The sequence below is a fragment of the Bubalus kerabau genome, chromosome 12 (assembly GCF_029407905.1).
Source record: "Bubalus kerabau isolate K-KA32 ecotype Philippines breed swamp buffalo chromosome 12, PCC_UOA_SB_1v2, whole genome shotgun sequence".
Taxonomy (NCBI): domain Eukaryota; kingdom Metazoa; phylum Chordata; class Mammalia; order Artiodactyla; family Bovidae; genus Bubalus; species Bubalus kerabau.
Genome location: NC_073635.1, coordinates 80,795,459 through 80,820,954, shown reverse-complemented (window position 1 = coordinate 80,820,954; position 25,496 = coordinate 80,795,459). Strand labels below are relative to the sequence as shown.

General features: G+C 42.0%; 1 pseudogene; it reads left to right on the top strand.

The window, feature by feature from the left end:
- Nucleotides 1-139: 139 nt before the first annotated feature.
- Nucleotides 140-19,021, top strand: LOC129624256 (asparagine synthetase [glutamine-hydrolyzing]-like; annotated as a pseudogene).
- The last annotated feature ends 6,475 nt before the right edge of the window (nt 19,022-25,496 follow it).

The window sequence follows — 25,496 nt, the reverse complement described above, 5'->3', positions numbered from 1 at the left end:
CTGGTGGCGGCCAACCCGACCTGATCCCGGGGTTAAACCAAGCCGGGAGGACACGCGAGAGTTCTGGCTGCCGCTGATCCGCGCCTGCTTGGGGTAAACCCCGACTGCACCAGCGTCCGCCTGGCAACTGCACGCAGTCATGCCAGCGATCATCATTGAGTCACCTCCGCCCTTGACCACCCCGCGGCCTAGGTCCGCGGTAATGTTTTGAATGTCCTGAGTTTAAGTTCAATTCAGGTCAGTTCAGTCGTGTCCGACTCTTTGAGACCCCATGGACTGCAATACGCCAGGCCTCCCTGTCCATCACCAACTCCCAGAGTCTTCTCAAACTCATGTTCATCTCATTCTCTGTCGTCCCCATCTCCTCCCGCCTTCAATCTTTCCCAACATCAGGGTTTTTTCCAATGAGTCAATTCTTCCCATCAGGTGGCCAAAGTATTGGAGTTTCAGCTTCAGGATCAGTCCTTCCAATGACTATTCAGAACTAATCTCTTTTAGGATGGACTGGCTGTATCTCCTTGAGATCTCTCAAGAGTCTTCTCCAACACCACAGTTCAAAAGCATCAATTCTTCGGCGCTCAGCTTTCTTTATACTCCAGCTCTCACATCCACCCATGACTACTGGAAAAACCACAGGTTTCACTAGACGGACCTCTGTTGGCAAAATAATGTCTCTGCTTTTTAATATGCTGTCTAGATTGGTCAATGCTTTTCTTCCAAGGAGTAAGCATGTTTTAATTTCATGGCTGCAGTCACCATCTGCAGTGATTTTGGAGCCCCAGAATATAAAGTTTGTCATCGGTTTTCATTGTTTCCCCATCTATTTGCCATGAAGTTATGGGACCAAATGCCATGATATTCATTTTCTGAATGTTGAGCTTTAAGCCAACTTTTTCACTCTCCTCTTTCACCTTCATCAAGAGGCTCTTTAGTTCTTCACTTTCTGCCATAAGGGTGGTGTCATCTGCATATCTGAGGTTATTGGTATTTCTCCCGGCAATCTTGATTCCAGCTTGTGCTTCATCCAGGCCAGCATTTCGCATGATGTACTCTGCATATAAGTTAAATAAGCAGGGTGACAATATACAGCCTTGACGTACGCCTTCTCTGATTTGCAACCAGTCTGTTGTTCCATGTCCACTTCTAACTGTTGCTTCCTGACCTGCATACAGATTTCTCAGGAGGCAGGTCAGGTGGTCTGGTATTTCCATCTATTTCAGAATTTTCCACAGTTTGTTGTGATCCACACAGTCAAAAGCTTTGGCATAGTCAATAAAGCAGAAATAGATGTTTTTCTGGAACTCTCTTTTCGATGATCCAACGGATGTTGGCAATTTGATCTCTGGTTCCTCTGCCTTTTCTAAAACCAGCTTGAACATCTGGAAGTTCACAGTTCATGTATTGCTGAAGCCTGGCTTGGAGAATTTTGAGCATTACTTTACTAGCGTGTGAGATGAGTGCAATTGTGCAGTAGTTTGAGTGTTCTTTGGCATTGCCTTTCTTTGGGATTGGAATGAAAACCGACCTTTTCCAGTCCTGTGGCCACTGCTGAGTTTTCCAAATTTGCTGGCATATTGTGTGCAGCACTTTCACAGCATTATCTTTTAGGATTTGAAATAGCTCAACTGGAATTCCATCACCTCCATGAGCTTTGTTTGTAGTAATGCTTCCTAAGGCCCACTTGACTTTGCATACCGGATGTCTAGCTCCAGGTGAGTGATCACACCACCGTGATTATCTGGGTCATGAAGATCTCTGTGGTATAGTTCTTCTGTATATTCTTGCCACCTCTTCTTAATATCTTCCGCTTCTGTTAGGTCCATACCATTTCTGTCCTTTATTGTGCCCATCTTTGCATGAAATCTTCCCTTGGTATCTCTAATTTTTTTTTTTTTAAGTCACTAAGCCGTGTCCGACTCTTGCGACCCCATGGACTGTAGCCTGCCAGGCACCTTTGTCCATGGGATTCTCCAGGTAAGAACAATGTAGTGGGTTGCCATTTCCTTCTCCATCTAATTTTATTGAAGAAATCCCTAGTCTTTTCCATTCTATAGTTTTCCTCTATTTCTTTGCATTGATCACTGAGGAAGGCTTTCTTATCTCTCCTTGCTATTCTTTGGAACTCTGCATTCAAATGAGTATACCTTTCCTTTTCTCCTTTGCCTTTCACTTCTCTTCTTTTCACAGCTATTTGTAAGGCCTCCTCAGACAACCATTTTGCCTTTTTGCATTTTTCTTGCAGATGGTCTTGATCCCTGCCTCCTGTATAGTGTCACGAACCTCCATCCATAGTTCTTCACTCTATCAGATCTAATCCCTTGAATCTATTTGTCACTTCCACTGTATAATCATAAGGGATTTAATTTAGGTCATACTGAGTGGTCTAGTGGTTTTCCCTACTTTCTTCAATTTAAGTCTGAATTTGGCAATAAGGTGTTCATGATCTGAGCCACAGTCAGCTCCCGGTCTTGTTTTTGCTGACTGTATAGAGCTTCTCCATCTTTGGCTGCAAAGCATATAATCAATCTGATTTCGGTGTTGACCATCTGGTGATGTCCATGTGTAGAGTCTTCTCTTGTGTTGTTGGAAAAGGGTGTTTGCTACCATCAGTGTGTTCTCTTGGCAAAACTCTATTACCCTTTGCCCTGCTTCATTCTGTACTCCAGGCCAAATTTGCCTGTTTTTCCATGTGTCTCTTGACTTCCTGCTTTTGCATTCCAGTCCCCTATAATGAAAAGGACATCTTTTTTGGATGTTAGTTCTAGAAGGTCTTATAGGTCTTTAAAGAACCATTAAACTTCAGCTTCTTCAGCATTACTGGTCAGGGCATAGACTTGAATTACTGTCATATTGAATGTTTGGCCTTGCAAAAGAAGAGAGATCATTCTGTCATTTCTGAGATTGTATCCAAGTACTGCATTTCAGACTCTTTTGTTGACTACGATGGCTACTCCATTTCTTCTAAGGTATTCTTGCCCACAGTAGTAGATATAATGGTCATCTGAGTTAAATTCACCCATTCCAGTCCATTTTAGTTCGCTGATTCCTAGAATGTCGATGTACATTCTTGCCATCTCCTGTTTGACCACTTCCAATTTGCCTTGATTCCTGAACCTAACATTCCGGGTTCCTATGCAATACTGCTCTTTACAGCATCAAACTTTACTTCCATCACCAGTCACATCCACAACTGGCTGTTTTTGCTTTGGCTCCATCTCTTCATTCTTTCTGGAGTTATTTCTTCACTGATCTCCAGTAGCATATGGGGAACCTACCGACCAGGGGAGTTCATCTTTCAGTGTCCTATCTTTTTGCCTTTTCATTCTGTTCATGGGGTTCTCAAGGCAAGAATAAGTTCCAGTTATGTACCCAAACTAAGGTCCTGTATGTTTGAAGGTGCGTATTGCAAAGCACCAAACCAAGGTATTTGGACAAGTGCTATAACGTATGTAAAAAATGCTCTAGGTCTAGAAATCAGAAATCCCAGCTCAAGCCCTAATTCTGCTGCAAATACTAACATATGTGTGTCTGAGTAATTACTCATAACCAGAGTCAACTGCTCTTGCTTGCAAGTGGGCACCCTTATTAACACAACTGCTAAGGGCTAGACCTTGCTAGATGCCTCAAATTTTGTCTTGTTTAATCTTTGCAAGAACCCTATTGGCCTACACAGTTCCCATTTTGAGAAACTGAGTTTATAGAGAGAAAAAGTTACTTAACTAGTAAGTACTGAGACTATATATTATGGGCTTCCCTTGTGGCTCAGCTGGTAAAGAATCCGCCTGCAGTGGAGACCTGGGTTCAATCCCTAGGTTGGGAAGGTCCCCTGGAGAAGGGAAAGGCTACCCACTCCACTATTCTGGCCTGGAGAATTCAATGGACTGTATTGTCCATGGGGTCCATGGGGTCTGACAAAGAGTCAGACACGACTGAGCGACTTTCACTTTCACTTTTCAGTGAAACTAGGGTTTGAATCCAGGTCTGATTATATGCAGGGATAGGACTTTTGTTTCATTAGGGGCATTTTCTAATGTGCACAAAAGGAAAAAAAGACACCCAGGCACATGTGACACAGCTTCAACAAACCAACCTTCTGTTAGTCTTGTCTCATCTGTCCCCCCTGCTTATTTTGTGCTGGAGTATTCTGAAGCAAATCTCAGACACGAGATCCTCTCACCTTACATATATATGTGCCAGTGTCAAGGGCTCCCTCATAACTATTTTGCTTCTCCTACAGCGTCACCTTGACAGCCTTACAAAGCTTGGAATGACACGGAATGTCTTACAACATGGCAAGTACCAAAAGGAATGCAAACAGTTTAAGGACAACCAAGAGGTGACACTTAATGGAATTTTAAAATGCTAAGTAGGAACTGTCCTGACAGTTGTCGTGACAAAAGAGAAAGTAGTATCAGTTTCACAGGCTTTCTCACTTAGATGTCTTAAAGCTGGACTCACTTCCTACCCAGGATACCTACTTTTGTTTAAATCCCTCCCCTTTTCACCCTTTGGATGGATTCTCCCTGGATCCTATGTGTTTTATCTTACAGACATTTCTTTAAAGGCACCAGTGGCAGAAACTAATTGTTCCATAATTACTATTCTCCACTCTTTCCTTTAGTAAGAGAGTCCCTGAACTTCATCTGAGCACATGGCCACCCAGCTATAGGCTGCATTATCAGCCCTCCCTAACAAAGTGTGGACTTGTGACCATGGTGTACCTGATGAGAGTGGAAGAACTATGCCCTTAAAGAGTAGACATTACTTTGCCAACAAAGGTCCGTCCAGTCAAAGCTGTGGTTTTTCCACAGCTTTGTGTGGATGTGAGAGTTGGACTATAAAGAAAGCTAAGCACCGAAGAATTGATGCTTTTGAACTGTGGTGTTGGAGAAGACTCTTGAGAATCTCTTGGACTGCAAGGAGATCCAACCAGTCCATCCTAAAGGAAATGAGTCCTGAATATTCATTGGAAGAACTGATGCTGAAGCTGAAACTCCAATACTTTGGTCACCTGATGCAAAGAACTGACTCACTGGAAAAGACCCTGATGCTGGGCATGACTGAAAGCGGGAGAAGAAGGGGATGATAGAGGATGAGATGGTTCCATGGCATCACTGACTAGATAGACATGAGTTTGAGTAAGCTCCGGGAGTTGGTGATGGACAGGAAAGCCTGGCATGCTGCAGTCCATGGGGTCATCAAGAGTCAGACACAACTGAGCAAGTGAACTGAACTGAAAAGAGAAGAGTAGGGACATGCCTTCCATTTTCTCTTCCCTCCTTCCTGAAAGAAGACATCCTGGCAGTGCTGAAGCAGCCACCTTAACCCATGAGATAGGAGAAGCCAAGGTCCCTGACGCTGTGCAGCCATCTCATCAGTCTTCTACTGCTTAATACGTGGACTATTATGTGACAGAGAAATGAACTTTTATCTTGTTTAAATCAATGCTATTTCTGTCTTTACTGCAGCAACCAAAACTGTACCCTCAGCAACTCATAAGGGAAACGTTGAAATGTGAAACCTGATCTATATGGTGATAACTCAGTGGTGACCACCCCAATATAGCAAACCAGAAGGTGAATGCTGGTGACCCCTTATGCCATGGTCTTTCAAAGTCTTGAATAATATTCTTGTCGTCTCCTTTGATAGAGCCTGTAAGTCTACTACAGTGTTTTCCCAGGAGCATAATTGGCATCTTTGAGCTGAATAGCTCTACCTTCTCTGAGCTATGCCATGCATTCTGTGATGTTTATCATCTCCAAAACCCACTTCCTGTTACCACGGTCTGAAAATAGTTGTTTCATATATTTGGTCCAATTTTCTATTTATCTCTAGTGATGAAGTGAAGTGTTAGTCACTCAGTCGTGTCCAACTCTTTGCGACCCTATGGACTGTAGCCCACCAGGCTCCTCTGTCCATGAAATTCTCCAGGCAAGAATACTGGCGGGGGTTGCCATTCCTTCTCCAGGCGATCTTTCCAACCCAGTAATCAAACACAGGTTTCCTCCACTGCAGGCAGACTCTTTACCGTCTGAGTCACCAGGGAAACCCTATCTATAGTAGGGAGGTTCCAGTTACCCCAGCTGCAATCAGTCTGGTACCACTTACTCTACCTTTGCCAGAAGTAATAAATCTCTCAGAATTTGGAAAGTATTTTACATCATCTACTAACTTCCAGAGCTGCTCCGGAGAAGTCAGGTGCCAATCTTTGCTGTGATGCCTTATATCTTATTACAAGACTTCTCCAGGCGATCTTTCCAACCCAGTAATCAAACACAGGTCTCCTCCACTGCAGGCAGACTCTTTACCGTCTGAGTCACCAGGGAAACTACTACTACTAAACAGAAGGCCCTACTGTTTTGTGGTGGGTGTGGCGCTGAGGGAAGTTGGGGTGTAAATCAGGGAGACATGAGCAGCCCCACCGGCAACAAACGGTACGAATCATTCCAAAGTTGGAGACTCTCAACTTTGAGCTATGTACATGTATTTGGCCCTCCCTAAGTGGGAGCACTGACAGACTAGGTAAACGGGAGTAGAAATTATGTTTCCCCAGATCCTCTGCCCTACATGATTCCTGGTAGAGTTAACCAAAAGAGGGCCTTCTAAGATACTCAGAAAGCAGGAGCGAAGCGGCAGCCAATACTCCCAGGTTATTACTGTAATGAGCAGTTTCCAAGAAGACCACGTGTCCTCAGCCTCCAGTCTGCATCCAGCTTGTTTTTCCCAACTGCTGGACCTACTCACCACCAGCAACCCAGGTCCACCCCCAGACACTTGGCTGCAGACTCACAGACATGTGAGTTGTCTGGAGCAATTACTTCTCGCTCAGCTCTCCATCAGAACCTTCTAATTCCTATCTGGCAGTCAGCTAGGCTTGGCTTCTCACCTGTCACGGCTCCTCCAACCTGTCCCAAGTTGTCTACCAATGCTTCAGGCAGACTCGTGTAATCACTCTTTCTCTTGACAGTACCTACAGCCACCGATGAAGGTGAGTATGTACTACAGGAAGGGAAAATCCCAGAATTTTCAGGCAATACTTCTAGCTCTGAATGGACACTAATTCCTAGAGACCCAAAGTGCTATTGTGTTCCCTCGTAAAAGCAGTCTTAAGGAAGTGTACTTCCCTGACTGAACCTAGACTGGTACACTAGTGAGAAGGTGAGAAGTCATGCATAACTCTATTGAGTGAAGAAGGGATGGACTGTGGCAGAGACTGCTAGTTGTCCTCTAATATCCATCTTTCTATTGCTTCTTTAGTCAAAGAACTCTCACAGTTTTAGCTGGGCACATGGCCTTCAGGGAGGAACTGCCTTTGCCAACCTCCATCACAGCAAGAGGTCTCCCAGGTGGCTTAGTGGTAAAGAATCTGCCTGCCAATGCAGGACACACAGGTTTGCACCCTGGGTGAGGAAGATCCCCTCGAGAAGGAAATGGTACCCACTCCAGTATTCTTCCCTGGGAAATCCCATGGACAGAGGAGCCTGGCAGGCTATAGGCCATGGGGCCACAAAGAGTTGAATACAACTTAGCGACTGAGCCAAGCAACAACAGTCACAGCAAGAGTGGCTAGCTTACTAAGTTTTGGCCAAGGGGATGTAAGCAGAAGGGGTGTGGACAACCTCTGGATTGTGTCCCTAAAGGGAAGGGACATGCCTTCCACTCTCCCTTCCCCTCTTCCCAGTTTGCCAGACAGCGGGCATAAGGGTGGGGGTGAACCTGTCCTCTTAAATGCTAAGAAGGAAGTCAGGTGTTGAGGAAGACAAAACTATATCCAAGGAGCTCCCTAGGTACTGACCCTGAAGCTGCCATGTCAGCCCTGGAATGTTTGCTCAGATTTTTATGCAAAGGAGAAAAACACTGTATTTAATTATTTAAGTTACTGCATTTTCTTTTGCCTTTGTTACAGTAGCCAAACGTGCACCCTAACCAATAGAACACAACTCTTATGTCCTGGCCCTCTCCATTTAAAATTATAGAGTGTACTCAACAAAAACAACAAAAATAAAAATTAAAAAATGAAACGCAAGACCTAAGTAGACATTTATGCAGAGAAGACATAGAGATGGCCAATAGGCACATGAAAAGACGCTTATCACTGATACTTAGTAGAGAAATGCAAATAAAACTACAATGAGATATACTGGTCAGAATGGCCACTGTCAAAAAGCAAGTAAGAAATGCTCGAGAGGGTACGAAGAAAAGGGAAGCCCCCACCCACCACACACACTGTTGCTGGAATGTACATTGGTGTAGCCACTATGGAGAACAGTATGGAGGTTCCTTAAAAACCTAAAAATACAGCCACCATGTGACCCAGCAGTACCACTTTTGGGTATATATTCAAAGGAAATGAAAACAGAAAATTGAAGAGATTCGCACTCCCATGTTCCTTGACACATTATTCACAACAGCCAAGATGCAGAAACAACCTAAGTGTCTATCAACAAAGGAATGGATAAAGATATGGTATATAAACAGAAATAACCCCACACGGAGAGGGACAAGTACAACATGGTGTCACTTCTATGTGAAGTCTAAAGAATAAGAAAAAAATGTCAAAGTCATAGAAACAGAGCAGAGAAATATTTGCCAGGGGAAGAGACTGGTAACAGGGTGCAAACTTTGAGCAATAAGATAAGAATCTAATGTAAAACGTGGTGATTGTAGTTGATAACATTATGTAATTGAAATTTGCTAAGCGAGAAGAATTTAATTGTTCTTACTACACAAAGTTATATATATATGAGGTAATGGATGTGTTAATTACCTAGATGGGCAGAAACCCTTTCACAATATACGTGAAAGTAAAAGTGTTAGTCACGCAGTCACGTCTGACTCTTTGCAACCCCACCGACTGTAGCCCACCAGGCTCCTCTGTCCATGGGATTCTCCAGGCAAGAATACTGGAGTGTTACCATTTCCTTCTCCAGGGGATCTTCCTGACACAGGGATCGAACTTCACCACCCAGATGAACTTCAATCCTTATGCAATATAGAAAGGACAAACAGAATTCTCAACTCTAGTTAAACTTTTAGAAACTCTTGCACTTGCTTGGCCTGAACTGTTTTGTTGACCTTTTGTCTTAATGAAGTCAGTCCCATAGACAGGACTGACTCTGAACCTAAGGCACCTTATCTACCTAGGAATGTTGCCCCATTATAGACTCTGCCTTATTATAGTATATATATAATTTTTGCCAAATATTGCAAATGACTCATGTGATACTCAGTTTTGAAATTTTTTTTAAATTATGCTAAAGTATATTCAACACAAAATTAACCATTTTAACCACTTTAAGTGGACAGTTCAGTGGCATTAAGTACAATGGCACTGTGCAACCATTACCACCTTCCATCTCTAGAATATCTTTCATTTTGAAAAACTGAAACTTTGTACCCATTAAAAACCAATTCCTCACCTCCACCTCCCCCACCGGCCCCTGGCACCCTTCATTCTACTCTGTCCCTATGAATTTGACTACGTATCTCATGTAAGTGGAATCAATACACAGTTGTATCAACCAGATGCGAATAGCTTTTCCAAAATATCCTTCAGAACAACCCTATTCACTCTTTAAAACTGAGACTTCATCTTCTGAAAGACATCCAAAAAAGACTGCCCTTGGTGGCAATGGAAAGAACGTTACAGGCACTATTAATAACTAACATAGCAGTTAAACTCTGCAGCCTCTATCCTTCCATCTTTGTTTCTTAAGTAAAGAGAAATCAGCCCCTCTTGAATCAAGAAGACTGTTCCTGGCAGAGACCTCAACCTGAGAGTTCTTAGGAATCTCCCAGAAGCAGAAAACAGCCTCCACTAAAGACTATCAACAAACGAACGTCCGTGTGGAAGAGACAGCCCCAGACATGAAAAGTTAGGGAACTGGTGCTGTACACTGTCACACTTCAATCTGTAGGTAAGTTTCCTTCATTTTCCTAAATATTTTCCTTCACCTTTGTTGGCTTAAGGTTCTGAATTGTTGGCAAACAGCTCATTACCTGTAAGCAATGGTTAGCTAAAGCCAGAAAGAATCAGCTTAAGAAAATCAATTGTTAAACTGTCAGGAATCTTGCCAGACTGATGTTAAATTCCTGGTAGCCTGAAATCAGCCTGTGGAAATATTAACACAATGGAAATCAGAAAACACTACAAATCATGGCCCCAGTCACTCCCATTCTCCCACAGAATCTCCTGCCTCAGTTCAGTTCAGTTCCTTAGTCGTGTCCAACTCTTTTTGACCTCATGGACTACAGCACACCAGGCTTCCCTGTCTATCACCAACTCCCAGAGCTTACTCAAACTCATGTCCATTGAGTCAGTGATGCCATCCAACCATCTCATCCTCTGTCATCCCCTACTCCTCCCCTCTTCAATCTTCCCCAGCATCAAGGTCTTTTCAAATGAATCAGTTCTTCACATCAGGTGGCCAAAGTATTGGAGTTTCAGCTTCAGCATCTGATAGTCCTTCCAATGGAGATTCAGGACTGATCACCTTTAGGATAGACTGGTTGGATCTCCTTCCAGTCCAAGGGACTCTCAAGAGTCTTCTCCAACACCACAGTTTAAAAGCATCAATTCTTCAGTGCTCAGCTTTCTTATAGTCCAACTCTCACATCCATACAGGACTACTGGAAAAACCAGAGCTTTGACTAGATGGACCTTTGTTGGCAAAGTAGTGTCTCTGCTTTTTAATATGCTGTCTAGGTTGGTCATCGGAGAAGGCAATGGCACCCCACTCCAGTACTCTTGCCTGGAAAATCCCATGGGCGGAGGAGCCTGGTAGGCTGCAGTCCATGGGGTCGCTAAGAGTCGGACACGACTGAGCGACTTCACTTTCACTTTTCACTTTCATGCTTTGGAGAAGGAAATGGCAACCCACTCCAGTGTTCTTGCCTGGAGAATCCCAGGGACGGGGGAGCCTGGTGGGCTGCCGTCTATGGGATCGCACAGAGTCAGACACAACTGAAGCGACTTAGCAGCAATAGCAGCAGGTTGGTCATAACTTTCCTTCCAAGGAGCAAGTGTCTTTTAATTTCATGGCTGAAGTCACCATCTGCAGTGATTTTGGAGCCCAAAAAACTCTCATCATATTGTACAGCTGCTGCTGCTAAGTCACTTCAGTCATGTCCGACTCTGTGCAACCCCATAGATGGCAGCCCACCAGGCTCCCCCGTCCCTGGGATTCTCCAGGCAAGAACACTGAAGTGGGTTGCCATTTCCTTCTCCAATGCATGAAAGTGAAAAGTAAATGTGAAGTCGCTCAGTCATGTCCGACTCTTAGCGACCCCATGGACTGCAGCCTACCAGGCTCCTCCGCCCATGGGATTTTCCAGGCAAGAGTACTGGAGTGGGGTGCCATTGCCTTCTCCAGTCATATTATACTAGAAAGGGAGATTCCTGAATCCACTTGTGGACCTTTAAGAGGTGCCAGTCTTAATAACTAAAATTGCATGGTAGTTTAGTTGCTAAGTGGTGTCCTACTCTTTGCAACCCCATGGACTATAGCCCACCAGCTACTCTGTCCATGGAATTTCCCAGGCAAGAATACTGGAGTGAGTTGCCATTTCCTTCTCCAGGGGATCTTCCTGACCCAGGGATCGAACCCGAATCTCCTGAATTGGCAGGAGGATTCTTTATTGCTGAGCCACCAAGGAAGGCCCAAACTTTCACAGTAATGGGGTTTTTTTTACAAAGAAGCAGCTTGTGGGTCAGATTTCTGTTTTTCAGTGTGATCTGGCTATCGTCCATCTGTATGTTGGGCCTTTCACTTCTCAACTTTTTCACTTTCTCTTCAAATCTTCTCATTTCTCCTTATTCCTCCTTAATATTTGTCTTTTCTCAGAACTCAATAAAAATTGGAAAAGAGGAATGTGAAATGTGATCAAGGTTCAGTGTGTAACAAAACATTTTCTTCATTCACATCAAGCTCTCAATAACTCTTGTCTTAAATAAAAGATGGAGAATTGGGGAAATTTTGTGATCCAGAATGCGCAGTAAAGTTTGTTCTCACGTTTTTGTTGCTATTCAGTCACTCAGTCATGTCTGACTCTTTGCCACCCCATGGACTACAGCACGCCAAGCTTCCTTGTCCTTACTATCTCCCAGAGTTTGCTCAAACTCGTGTCCATTGAGTCCATTGAGTCTGTTGCCCCCTTCTCCTCATGCCCGCAATCTTTCCCAGCATCAGGGTCTTTTTCAATGAGTTGGTTCTTCGCATCAGGTAGCCAAAGTACTGGAGCTTCAGCTTCAGTATTAGTCCTTCCAATGAATACTCAGGTTTGATTTCCTTTAGGATTGACTAGTTTGAGCTCCCTGATGTCCAGGGGACTCTCAAGACTCTTCTCTAACACCACAGTTCAAAAGCATCAATTCTTTGGTACTCAGCCTTCTTTATGGTCCAATTCTCACATCTGTACATGACTACTGGAAAAACCATAGCTATTTGGACCTTTGTTGGCAAAGTGATGTCTCTGTTTTTTAATACACTGTCTAGGTTTGTCATAGCTTTTCTTCCAAGGAGCAAGCATCTTTTAATTTCATGGCTTCAGTCACAGTGATTTTGGAGCCCAAGAAAATAAAGTCTCTCACTGATTCCATTTTTTTTCCCCATCTATTTGCCATGAATTGATGGGATCAGATGCCATGATCTTAGTTTTTTGAGTGTTGAGTTTTAAGCCAGCTTTTTCACTCTCCTCTTTCACCTTCATCAAGAAGCTCTTTAGTTCCTCTTCACTTTCTGCCATTAGGGTGGTGTCATCTGCATATCAGGTTACTGATATTTCTCCCGGCAATCTTGGTCCCAGCTTGAGATTCATCCAATCTGGGATTTCACATGATGTACTCTGCATAGTAGTTAAATAAGCAGGGTTACAATATACCGCCTTGACATACTCCTTTCCCGATTTTGAACCAGTCTCTTGTTCCATGTCCAGTTCTGTTGCTTCTTGACCTGCATACAGGTTTCTCAGAAGGCAGGTAAGGTAGTCTGGTATTCCCATCTCTTTAAGAATTATCCACAGTTGTTGTGATCCACAAAGTCAAAGGCTTTAGTGTAGTCAATGAAGCAGAAATAGACACTTTTCTGGAATTCCCTTGCTTTTTCTATGATCCAAGGATTTTTCTATGACCCAGTGAATCATGAGATTTGTTCTCATGAACAAATAATAAAAAATAAAATAAATTTTTAAATAAATGAAGTAAGAAACAGATGGTGTATATTCAGGGGTTATCTCTCCTTTACACACCTTAGGAGACTGGCACATCACTTAAGCTTAACTCTGAGCTCTTTTGTTTCACATCTAGCTCATGATTTTTCTACCATGACTTCAGTCACTGGCACTGGACCAAAGGGGTCTCCCTGATGGCTTGATTGGTAAAGAATCCGCCTCCAATGCAGGAGACCCTGGTTCAATTCCTGGACTATATAGTCCATGGGGTTGCAAAGAGTTGGACACAACTGAGTGACTTTCACTCGCTGGACCAAAGCTGACGAGTGATTTAACGAGGAGAACACTTACTTCCCATGAAAATTTTGGGCTGAAAACTAGCTCTTAATTCCTTTTATACCTTGTTTGGCTCCAAAGCAGAATATTTCTCAATGGAGGTAGATGGGAAATGCAGACCATTTCTCAATCTTGCCTGCAGAAGGCAGGTATCAATGCTTGTCAGCACAAACCTGCACAACTCAGCACCAGCCTAGGCATTTAATTTCTGTCATTAAAAACTAACATTCCCACAACTGGGAGTGATCCCAATTGTCCGTTACTAGGCACAAGTTGCCCTCACTCTAAGCATGTAAATGTATCAATCTGCTGGATTTAAATTACAATAGAAATGCTTTTTTCATATCTAGGTTATAAACAGATGGACATTTTTTTTTCTTAAATGCATATTTTCATTTTTTTACACTGAAATAACTCATCTATTTGGAGTGTATTTTAATGAAAATTAAAGGGAATGTAGGGATTCCCAGGTGGCTCAGTGGTAAAGATTCTACCTGCCAATACAGGAGACACAAGAGACATAGGTTCGATTCCTGGGTCAGGAAGAACCCCTGAAGTAGGAAATGGCAACCCACTCCAGTATTATTACCTGAAAACTTCCATGGACAGAGGAGTCTGGTAGACTACAGTCCATGAGGTTGCAAAGGATCAGACACAACTGAGCAACTAAGCACATACACATATACATATAAAGGGAATGTAAATCTAAATACATATATTTTTCCAAATGGCTCTCCAGTCATGTTAACACCATTTTCAACTTTTTAAGTTAATCTCTTTCCTTAATGATATAAGATGCTACCTTTGTCAAATGCTAAATTTCCATAGGTACTTGGAACTATTTCCACTGGTTTGTCTATCTAGCCAGGCATCAACACCACACTATTTGAATTATAGGGTCTTTATAGTATTTTTTAATATGGAGTAAAGGCAGGCGCCTCTCATTGCTCTTCCTTTTGAAGAGTTTTAAAGGTGTGTGAGTGTGTGTGTGGGTGCATGCTAAGTTACTTCAGTTCTGTCCGACTCTTTGCAACCCTATGGACGGCAGCTCCGTCAGGCTCCTTTGTCCATGGGATTCTCCAGGCAAGAATAATGGAGTGGGTTACCATGCCCTCCTCCAGGGGATCCTCCCAACCCAGGGATCGAACCTGTGTCTCCTGAGACTCCTGCACTGCAGGCAGATTCTTTACCACTGAGCCACCAGGGAAGCCCCTTGCATAGGTACTCCTAAGGAGGAATGATACAAATAAATTCCTTATTTATTTTTCCATTTGCAGTTTAGGATCCAGTGCCGGGAAAATTTTTGCTAGTATCTTTTTGGGGAATTATGTTAAATTTATATACTAACCTCAGGAGGTTTGACTTACTTATGATGTTAAATGGTTCTACCTAAGAACAAGGAATGTGTTTTTTATTTTTGTTGAACCCTACTTTTGTGATCATTCAAGACTGCTTCAAAACCTTCCCCATATAGGCTTTGTGCATAATCTTTCAAAGCACAGTGACCCTGTTCTGTGTGACTAGGTTGGTTGACTATGACGAATCATATCAGCAACTCGTCTCTATGAGGACAGGTGAGGAAGTGGACTGACAGAAAGGGCAACAGAAGAGCAAACATCTTCTATGTCCTGCTTTCCCTGATCTTAGTTCCATGAACCCCCCTGAAGATCTGTGCATGTGTACATCACTGGCTATGCTATTATGCAGCACTCACTCAAACACTGTCTTTAGTAAGCTTTACTGGACAATGTGGCTGAGCAGAAAGCACAACGGGAAATAGACGAGAGTGAATTTTTGGATCTAGTGTATAACAGAGCTTTGGAGTTGGACCATTTTATACTCCATTCAGAGACTTCTAAAGAATATCTCTTCTGCCCAATGAGCTGATTCCAGCAAGAATCAAAGGAGGAATACCAAGCATCAGGAAAGTGGTTTCCCAAAGGTGAAAGCAGGACTTCTCTGATACTGTCAGCTGTCTGTCTGTGAGAGATAGCCGAACTCCAGGTTAACTCCAGGCCTGCTGTAAAAGCTAACAGCGTAACAAAGTATATAAAATAAGGAAATATAGGAGGAAAGGAAAAACCCAGTTTCTTTCCTCAAACCCTTCCAGCTCCTCTTTAGCTCAGAGAACAAAGGGGCTTATTTTACAGGACCAAAAGCAATCTTGTGTTAGTGTGTTCAGCCCTCTCTTTGTTGGCACCATTATCTTAGCTGCCGTGGGTCCCTTGCGTGTCCCACAGGTTGGCAAAATAAAAGGCCTCCTCTTCCATAAGGTTTCCCTTGCTCTGAATCTTTCCTAAGAGCCTTATTCCATCTAATTCCATCTTAAAATGTACCAGAACATTCATAAAGTGGGGAACTCTGTACCTGTAAAAAGGAATGAAGAGGACTCCCTGGTGGTCCAGTGGTTAAGAATTTGCCTGACAGTGCAGGGGACGTGCGTTCAATCCCAGCTGGGGAAGATCCCACGTGCTGTGGGGCAGCAAAGCCCATGCACCACAACTACTCGAGGCGCCCAGAGCCTGTGCTCCACGACAAGAGAAGCCGCTGCAATGAGAAGCCCACACACTACAGTGAAGAGCGGCCCCCACCCGGTAAAGAGAAAGAGTGCGCACAGCAACAGAGACCCAACACAGCCAAAAATAAAGAAATACATAAGAATTTTAAGAAAATCTCTATATACAGCAGGGGAACGATTGCCAGGATATATCGTTGAGAGATAAAAATCCAGGTAAATAAACTGTGTACAAGTTGTTAGCATTTATCTAAGAAAAACAACTGTAGATATAGATAGATGCCTGTGTGCACGCTCAGTCATACCTGACTCTTTGCAACCCCATGGACTGTAGCCCGCCAGGCTCCCCTGTCCATGGGATTTTCCAGGCAAGAATCCTGGAGTGGGTTGCCACTTCCTGCTCCAGGGGGTCTTCCCGACCCAGGGATCGAACCCGAGTAGCCTACACTGGCAGGCGGATTCTTTACCACTGGGCCACCTGGGAAGCCAGATATGCATACACAGATAACATTTATATGAAAAACAAACAATGGAGACAGTCCACCACCCTTGCCCCTGCTCCCGCCAGCCTGCGCAGGACATGCCTGGAGATCCCGTAGGTCCACTGTACCACATGTGGCATTCAGATTCTCTTTGGCTGTGATGACCGTTCCTCTGGTAAGTGTCTGACCGATAGGAAAATTGCACACAAAGGTCCAGATGCATTTCCTCCTTAGAATGTCAATGGCTACACCAGCTGCTGCTTTGGATTTCACTGATTGGTAGTAGTTGAGCAACCGTTTGGAAAGCAGCTAATCTAAGCAATGAAATATCCTTAATTGTAGGTTTGTTACGATGGTGAGATCTTTCACCACAAGGAAATAAAACACCATTTTAAATTTGATCACCGGACCAAAGCAGACAGTGAGATAATCCTTTATCTTTATGGCAAAGGAGGAACTGAGCAGACAATTTGTATGTTAAATGGGTTGTACACATTAATTTTTTTGGATACTACCAATAAGAAAGTGTTGCTAGGCAGAGAGACACCTGTGCAGTCAGATCTTTCTTTATGGCCACAACAGAAGATGGATTTGGGGCTGTGTGTTCAGAAGCTAAAGGTCTTGCTAGTTTGAACCACTCCACAACTCCTTTTTCAAAGTGGAGCCTTTTTTCCCAGCACACAATACAGTTTTGGATTTAAAGCCAAATGGCAAAGTTGCATCAGTAGAGATGAACTTCCGCCTGCCCTCTATAACAGCGTGGAGAGACTGTTATCAGATTTTGAAATAGAAATTTCCAAGACAGGTGAGGTGAACTGGAGACAAGAAGTCTGGACAACTCTTTCAAGGACTTTTGCAATAAAGGAGAGTGAGAAACAGAACAGCAATATTACAGCATGTATGGATATGCATATACTATGAGTGATCCACAAGATGGGAAAAACTGATGATGCAAGAGACAGGAAACAGTGCTGACAACTGACACTCAAACAACGTACACCTGCTATGATTCCACTGGAATACAGGAATTAATGCTTGTCTAGGGAAACGAATTTGTTCACGTTATTTTTTTCTGCTTCATACACAGGCGTACCTCTGGATCCTTTGTCAGTGCTACTAAGAAACATCTGATGACAGACAGAAGGACTGGATGCTTTTAATCAGGAGACTTGGATTCCAGATTCTCTGCTGCTGCCACCCTGCTGCAGCAGCAGCTAAAAGGTGCCCAGTAGAGTATGCTCCGGACACTGGCAACTTGCCTGGAAGACAGTCTCAATTTACTGGCTGCTAAAAGGTGGCAAATTATATGGGAGGAAACATCATGAAGTCCTTTTTAACTCTGAGTAAGGCATGCGGATCCTGCACAAAGTACTGTTTTACTTGGAAACTTATGACATTACAGCAGTCCATACTTCTATAGACATGAACTGAGATAATGAACTTCCAAGTACCTTTGGAAGAGCACAGATGCCATGGTGATCTTCTCTGGAGAAGGCTCAGACAGACTTACACAGGGATACATATGTTTTAAAAAAAAATTCTGTGAAAGAAAGCCAAGAAACAGAGTAAGAGATGTCTGAAGGAACTCTGTCTGATGTTCTACACACAGATCAAACTACTGCTGCCCACTTGCCTTGAACTGAAGATCCCATTCCTGGATCATTGATTTCCTTCCTACTAGTTGTCTCTGCTACCAGAAATGAGAATACCAAAAAACAGGATAGAAAATATTTCCTGAGAGAGATATTTAAGGACTCTAGCCTGATATATAAAGAGATCCCCTGGTGACCAAAATCAGCCTTCAGAAATGGGATATCCTTGGTGAAGAATTTCTGGTTTGGGGGCTTCCCTGGTGGTTCAGTGGTTATGAATCTTCATGCCAATATGGGGAACACAGTTTTGATCCCTGCTCCGGGGACATCCCGCAAGCCTAGGAGCAACTAAGCCCATGTGTTGCACCTGCTGAGCCCTTTATTGCAAAAGTCCTTGAAAGAGTTGTCCAGACTTGTTGTCTCCAGTTCACCTCACCTGTCTTGGAAATTTCTATTTCAAAATCTGAAACTGTGCTGCAGTTACTGAAACCCATGCACCTAGAGCCTCTGCTCTGCAGCCAGAGAAGTGACTATAACGAGAAGTCCAAGCACCACAACGAAGAGTAGCTCCTGCTCGCTGCAACTAGTGAAAGCTTGTGCACAGCAACGAAGATCCAGTACAACTAAAAACATAAATAAATAAAATCTTTGTTTTTTTAAAAAAAGAATTTCTGGTTTAGGTTTTTACAAAAATATACTGAACATCAGGTTGATGATGCAGTGGATGGCTACTGCAGGACAAATGTGTCCCTTCAGTCCTCCTGAGACTCAAGACAGCCATTGCTACCCTCATCATTGGATGCCACCACCCAGGCCAGCCTAAGGGGCTGATCAATGCCTGGATGCCAAAGCAGATCAATGCCACTGACCTTTCTGCCTGCACCTTGACCTATTCACAAGTCAGCTGACAAAGCTTAGGTGCTCTCTAAGATGTAGAAAATTCTGATGGGAATATCAGACCACCTGACATGCCTCTTGAGAAACCTGTATGCAGGTCAGGAAGCAACAGTTAAAACTGGGCATGGAACAACAGACTGGTTCCAAATAGGAAAAGGAGTACATCGAGGCTGTATACTGTCACCCTGCTTATTTAACTTCTATGCAGAGTACATCATGAGAAACGCCAGGCTGGAGGAAGCACAAGCTGGAATCAAGATTGCCGGGAGAAATATCAATAACCTCAGATATGCAGATGACACCACACTTATGGCAGAAAGTGAAGAAGAAATAAGAGCCTCTTGATGAAAGTGAAAGAGGAGAGTGAAAAAGTTGGCTTAAGGTTCAACATTTAGAAAACTAGGATCGTGGCATCTGGTCCCATCACTTCATGGCAAATAGATGGGGAAATAGTGGAAACAGTGGCTGACTTTATTTTTCTGGGCTCCAAAATCACTGTGGATGGTGACTGCAGCCATGAAATTAAAAGACGCTTACTCCTTGGAAGGAAAATTATGACCAACCTAGACAGCAAATTAGAAAGCAGAGACATTACTTTGTCAACAAAGGTCCGTCTAGTCAAGGCTATGATCTGTCCAGTGGTCATGTATGGATGTGAGAGTTGGACTATAAAGAAAGCTGAGTGCCAAAGAATTGATGCTTTTGAACTGTGGTGTTGGAGAAGACTCTTGAGAGTCTCTTGGACTGCAAGGAGATCCAACCAGTCCATCCTAAAGGAGATCAGTCGTGGGAGTTCATTGGAGGGACTGATGTTGAAGCTGAAACTCCAATACTTTGGCCACCTGATACAGAAAGCTGACTCATTTGAAAACACCCTGAAGCTGGGAAAGATTGAGGGCAGGAGGAGAAGGGGACGACAGAGGATAAGATGGTTGGATGGCATCACTGACACAATGGACATGGGTTCAGGTAAACTCCGGGAGCTGGTGATGGACAGCAAGGTCTGGCGTGCTGCGGTTCCGGGGTTGCAAAGAGTCGGACACAACTGAGTGACTGAGCTGAACTGAAGCTGCAGACTCTAAGTGTTTCTTCTACTTGTGACGGGTGGTGGGACTGGGGGCAGGGTGAAGGAGTAATAGTGAGGCTCAACCTCCCAGACTTACTTGGACATAAAAACAAATGAAAGTCTCGGACTTCCCTGGTGGTCTAGCAGCTAAGACTTTGTGCTGCCCATGCAGGGGGCCAGGGTTTGATCCCTGGTTGGGGAACTAGATCCCACATGCCACAACTAAGATCAAAGATCCCATGTGCTGCAGTTAAGACCTGGCATAGCCAAGTAAATAAATACTTAAAAAAAGAAAGTCTCATATCAAAAAAAAAGAAAAAATTCAGAAGAAATGGTTACCAGCGGTGTGGAAGAAGAATTAGGATGGAGGAAACAGAGACAGAAGCTAGACACATTTTGTATACTTGACTCTGAAACTATGTAAACATTCTACATAGATCTAAAACAAAATCAAATTTTAGAAATCTCTAAGCATCCAAAACAAAATGGAGCAAGTAAAATCAGTTAGTGTCCTCTTAGCTACTAAATGCAACGCCCTGCTTCAGGGCACATTCAACTTCATTTGCCTTTGACATTGCTGATAGTTGACCCATTATTAAAATTCTCTTCCTTTTCTGGCTTCTCTGAGACCAGTTTCTCCTGGTTTACCATTTAAGTCAAGTCTCTGATTTCACATCTCAGTATCCCTTACTAGGCCGTCTTCTTCTACCTGTCCTTTTAATACAGGTAGTTCCCATTCCTCATTTACTCTTTTTAATCTACTGCCCACTCTCAGCAGTGAAACCATACACTCCCCTGGCTTCTATTAGACACATTCACCTCATTATGCGATTATGAGAAAATAAATTTAAGATCAATATGAGTTCAACTGCTATAGGGAAATACTGTCACAGAAGATTCAGTTTCTTGGAGTAAGTTGTTTCACACATCTATTAAATTCCTGTCTGTTCCTCAAAACCCACCTCCCTCAGTTATTACTTCCTGTGTGAAGCCTTCTTAAGATTTCTCTGGCCAAAATTATTACTTCCTCTTCACTTTGATAACATAAAATCTCTCTTATAATATTTATATATTTCTGGGTATGCGTTCTGCACTGCCTAGACTATAAACTTTTGAAAGCAGTGAGACTGGGTATATGGTGCTAAGAAAGTAGGGGGGTCGGGGGAAGAAGACTAAAATGAGAAAAGGAGAGAACAGAGTTGAGCCCACAAGGAATTATAGGTAAAGTCAGGTAATTGTCTTTCCCAAGAGTAATATATGGGATAGTAGAATCTCCAGCAGAGACACCAATTTAAAAGTGAGTTATATACTGAAGATTCATGAAATTCAAGGAATCTAAGACTGAGATTCGCTAATCACTGACCAACTAACAGAAGTATTATTGATAAAACAAAAGGAGGAAAAAAAGATTCATGAAATTAAAGGAATCTAAGACTGAGATTGGCTAATTTCTGACCAACTGACAAGTTTTATTGATAAAACAAAGGAGAAAAATCCATAATTCACCAGTTAGCACCAAATTATTGAGTCCAGTAAGGAGAATTCAAAAGAACAATTCTTTTGCAAATCTATTACAGAAGATGGTGGTGATGGTGATGTAGTTTTTTTTTTTTTTTAATTTTTTTTTTTTTTTTTTTTATTGGACACACAGCATGTGGGATCTTAGTTTCCCAACCAGGGATCGAACTCGTGCTCCCTCCATTGGGAGCTCAGAGTCTTAACCACTGGACCACCAGGGAATCCCCCAGTGATGTAGTTTGTAATCCAAATCCACCCAAAGAGACAAATCAGGGTAACAAAACTCAGAAGAGTTAAAAAACACCTGCAACAAAACTAAGTGACAAGCTATGCCCACAGACACCAAAATAGATGTGGGTAGGTAAAAAATAAGAGAAGTCACAAGAGCTGCATAATATCAGCATTTGTGAAGGAGGAAGCACATAGAAGCAAAGGCATCTTATAGCCTGAGAAAAGGGAAACAGCAAAAATCAGCCAGAGGACAGAATAAAGACTCACAATGAGCGAAACTGCAGGGAGTAGAGTCCGAATTGACCAGAACAGGGACGTGAGGGCAAAAATCAAAGACGGTCCAGATAAAAAGTGAAGCCGAGAGATCTCAGAAAGTAGAAGGCAATATTTTTTGAACACTTTGTAAAAACAATAGAAAAGGGAGCTTTAACATAAAGCTACAAAAGTTATCCTGACTAATCTCTCCCATCTAAGAGTTTGGGCAAGTTAGTTTCACATGAAAATTAATAACAAAAGGGAAGGCAATCAAATCTCAGAGTTATGAGGAAAAAGATGTTAGGGTGACATCAATAAAAGACAATAAAAGCAAAGCTTAAAACATGTTCACAAAACAATAAAAGCAATAAAAGCAAATCTTAAAACATGTTCACAAAACAGATGAAAACCACAAATTGATCATTTTAAATGAGCTAAAACAAAGTAACAAAATAATGGAAGATTTGAGAGAACAGGACTAAAGAAAATTAGAGAAACTAAAAATGAGATGATAGAATTCAGGAAATAACAACAAATGTAACCAAAAATTATATCTTCAGAAATGAAGATTATGTTGCTGCTCCTGCTGCTAAGTCGAGTCAGTCGTGTCCGACTCTGTGCGACCCCATAGACAGCAGCCCACCAGGCTCCACCGTCCCTGGGATTCTCCAGGCAAGAACACGAGTGGGTTACCATTTCCTTCTCCAATGCATGAAAGTGAAAAGTAAAAGTGAAGTCGCTCAGTCATGTCAGACTCTTAGCGACCTCATGGACTGCAGCCTAGCAGGCTCCTCCATCCATGGGATTTTCCAGGCAAGAGTACTGGAGTGGGGTGCCATTGCCTTCTCCAAGATTATGTTAGAAATAGTATAAAAACAAGTATTTAAAAAGAAGTCTTATATAAATAGAAGGTGAAATGAAAAAGTTTAGTATCAAAAAGAAAATAAGAAAGTGATTTTAAAAGACTTGAGAAAAAAGTGGTAGATAAGATGGTCATAGAGGGGGGTCCCCAAAGAAGAAAACTAAAGCAGTAGAGAACAAATACTAAAATACTAACAACAGTTTTGGGGTTTTTTTTGGCCACACCACCCAGCTTGCAGGATCCTAGTTTGCCCACAAGGGATAGAACCTGGGTCCTCAGCAGTAAAAGCAAATCCTTAATTACTGGATCTCCAGGGAATTCCCTAAAAATACTACGTCAAGAAAACTGTCCCAATGAGAAAAAAAATGACTTGAAGTCATATACTGAAAAGGTATACTGCATATGTAAGAAAATCAACTCAGAACAATCAACTCCAAGACACAACTTAGTAAAGTTATTAAATACATAAGAAAAAAATATATACTGAGCACCCAGGCAAAAATATGACTGGGACTTACTTCATAATAATCTGGAGAGTTAATGACAGCAGGTAGGAGAGTAACTAAAAGCAGACTGGCCATGAGTTGATAACTGTTGAAGATGAACAGAAAATGCATACACTATTCTGTATGCTTCTGTGCATGTGTAAGGCTTTTCATGGAGTATGAATGAACTACTGCTCTTCACACAATAAGGAAAAAAAAAAATCTCACAAATTTTGGGCTGAACAAAAAGAAGCCAGATAAAAGTGAGAATGCAGTGTGATCTTATTTACATTAGGTTTTAAAAAAGGCAAAACAAATCTATGACGTTAAAAGTCAGGACAGTGATTACCCTTGAGGAAATAAAAACTGAGAGCGGGCCAAAGGATGATTCTGCTGTACTGAAAGTATCCTCTTTTTGTTTGGGGCATTAGTCACATAGGTATGCCTGCTTTGTTAAAATTCATAAAATTGTACACTTACTTACCACTGAAAGTCCTTTTCTGTATGAATACTGCACTTCTTAAAAAAGGTTTTATGATTCTCAAAATTCAAAGTAGTGAATAAACAACTATTTGCTGTATATTCTAAGAAAGCTTATTTCTATACTCAATTTCAGTGGATATTCTTGCAAGACAGCTATACTACTGATGATATACCCAACTTTCTGCCAATAAAAACAATCAAGCATACACCCAAACCCAAATACTGAAAGAAAGTTAACCTGTACCTTCAGCCTTCTGAATGAATCAATATATCTGTACAATATATAACAAGCAGTCAAAGTGACTGCTGTGTATACTTACGTACACACATAGAGAGCTACTGCTCAACACTGAAATGCCTCAAGCGGTGCTAAGTCCACAAAGCCTACACTGCTATATCAATAACACTACAGCAGTGTGACTTAGCACATTTGACCAACCTAACTAACCAGAGTATACAAACACATACTGTACAACATGCCCAACCTTCATCTTGAAGGCACTGAGGGACAGTCGTATAAGTCAATGATAAGTACCCTGCCTGTTGTGAAGGAAGATACATACACCTTCTCACCAATACAAAATAAAAGCTAGACAAGATAAAAAATTCTTTTAAAAAATAAAACTGGACAAGATACACGAATCTGAATGCTGTACTATAACTATGTAAGATGTTATCATTGAGGAAACTGGTTAAAATTATGGCACATCTCTTTGTATCAACTCTTACCATGCACATGAATCTATAATTACCTTAAAATGAAAAGTTTAGTTAAAATTTTTAGAAATAAAAGATTTCTTAGAAGGTAGCTTTGAATATATACAGTAATATGTTATACATAGCTCATTTTTCTCCTTCACGCTCTTAAAGAGCCCCTTCCTTTAAAAAAAAAAAAAAATCAAGGGGGAAGAAAAGATATACCAATCTAAGCCACACTCTGACTGGTACAGTCTTTGTTTAATACAGAAATAAAATCTATTGCAAGAACTTCTGGATATATACTCAAATTATTGGAACCAGAATCTCAAAAGAGATATCTGCACGCACGTGTTCACAGCAGCGTTATTCACACAGCTAATAAGGAGAAGCGACCCAAATGTCCATCAATGGATGAACAGATAAATGAAATGCATACACACACAACAGAATGTTACTCATCATTTTTGAAAGAATTCTCTCAAGTTATGACATGGGTGTCCTTGAGGACATCATGCTAAGTGAAATAAGTCAGCCACCAAACAACAATAATTAAATGAAGGACCAGAGTCTAGGCAAATAAACAGTCATTGATTAATGGGCATAGAGTTTCAATTCTGGAAATCCATTATCCAACAATGTGAGTATACATAACACTGTTAAACTTGATCATGGTAGAGATGGTAAATTTTATGTTGTGTTTTATATCACAAATAAAAAAATATATTTAATGTTTTCAAATGAAATCTGAACAAATATGTCATATGCAGACTTGATTTCTAAGAATAGTTATTCAAGTTGAAAGAATATGATCTCAGATGAAAGAATAAAACTGCTAGAAGAGATAAAGACATAAAATATTAATATACTGCTCTATCTGCTCAATTTAAATATGTTAAGCTTCATGATAC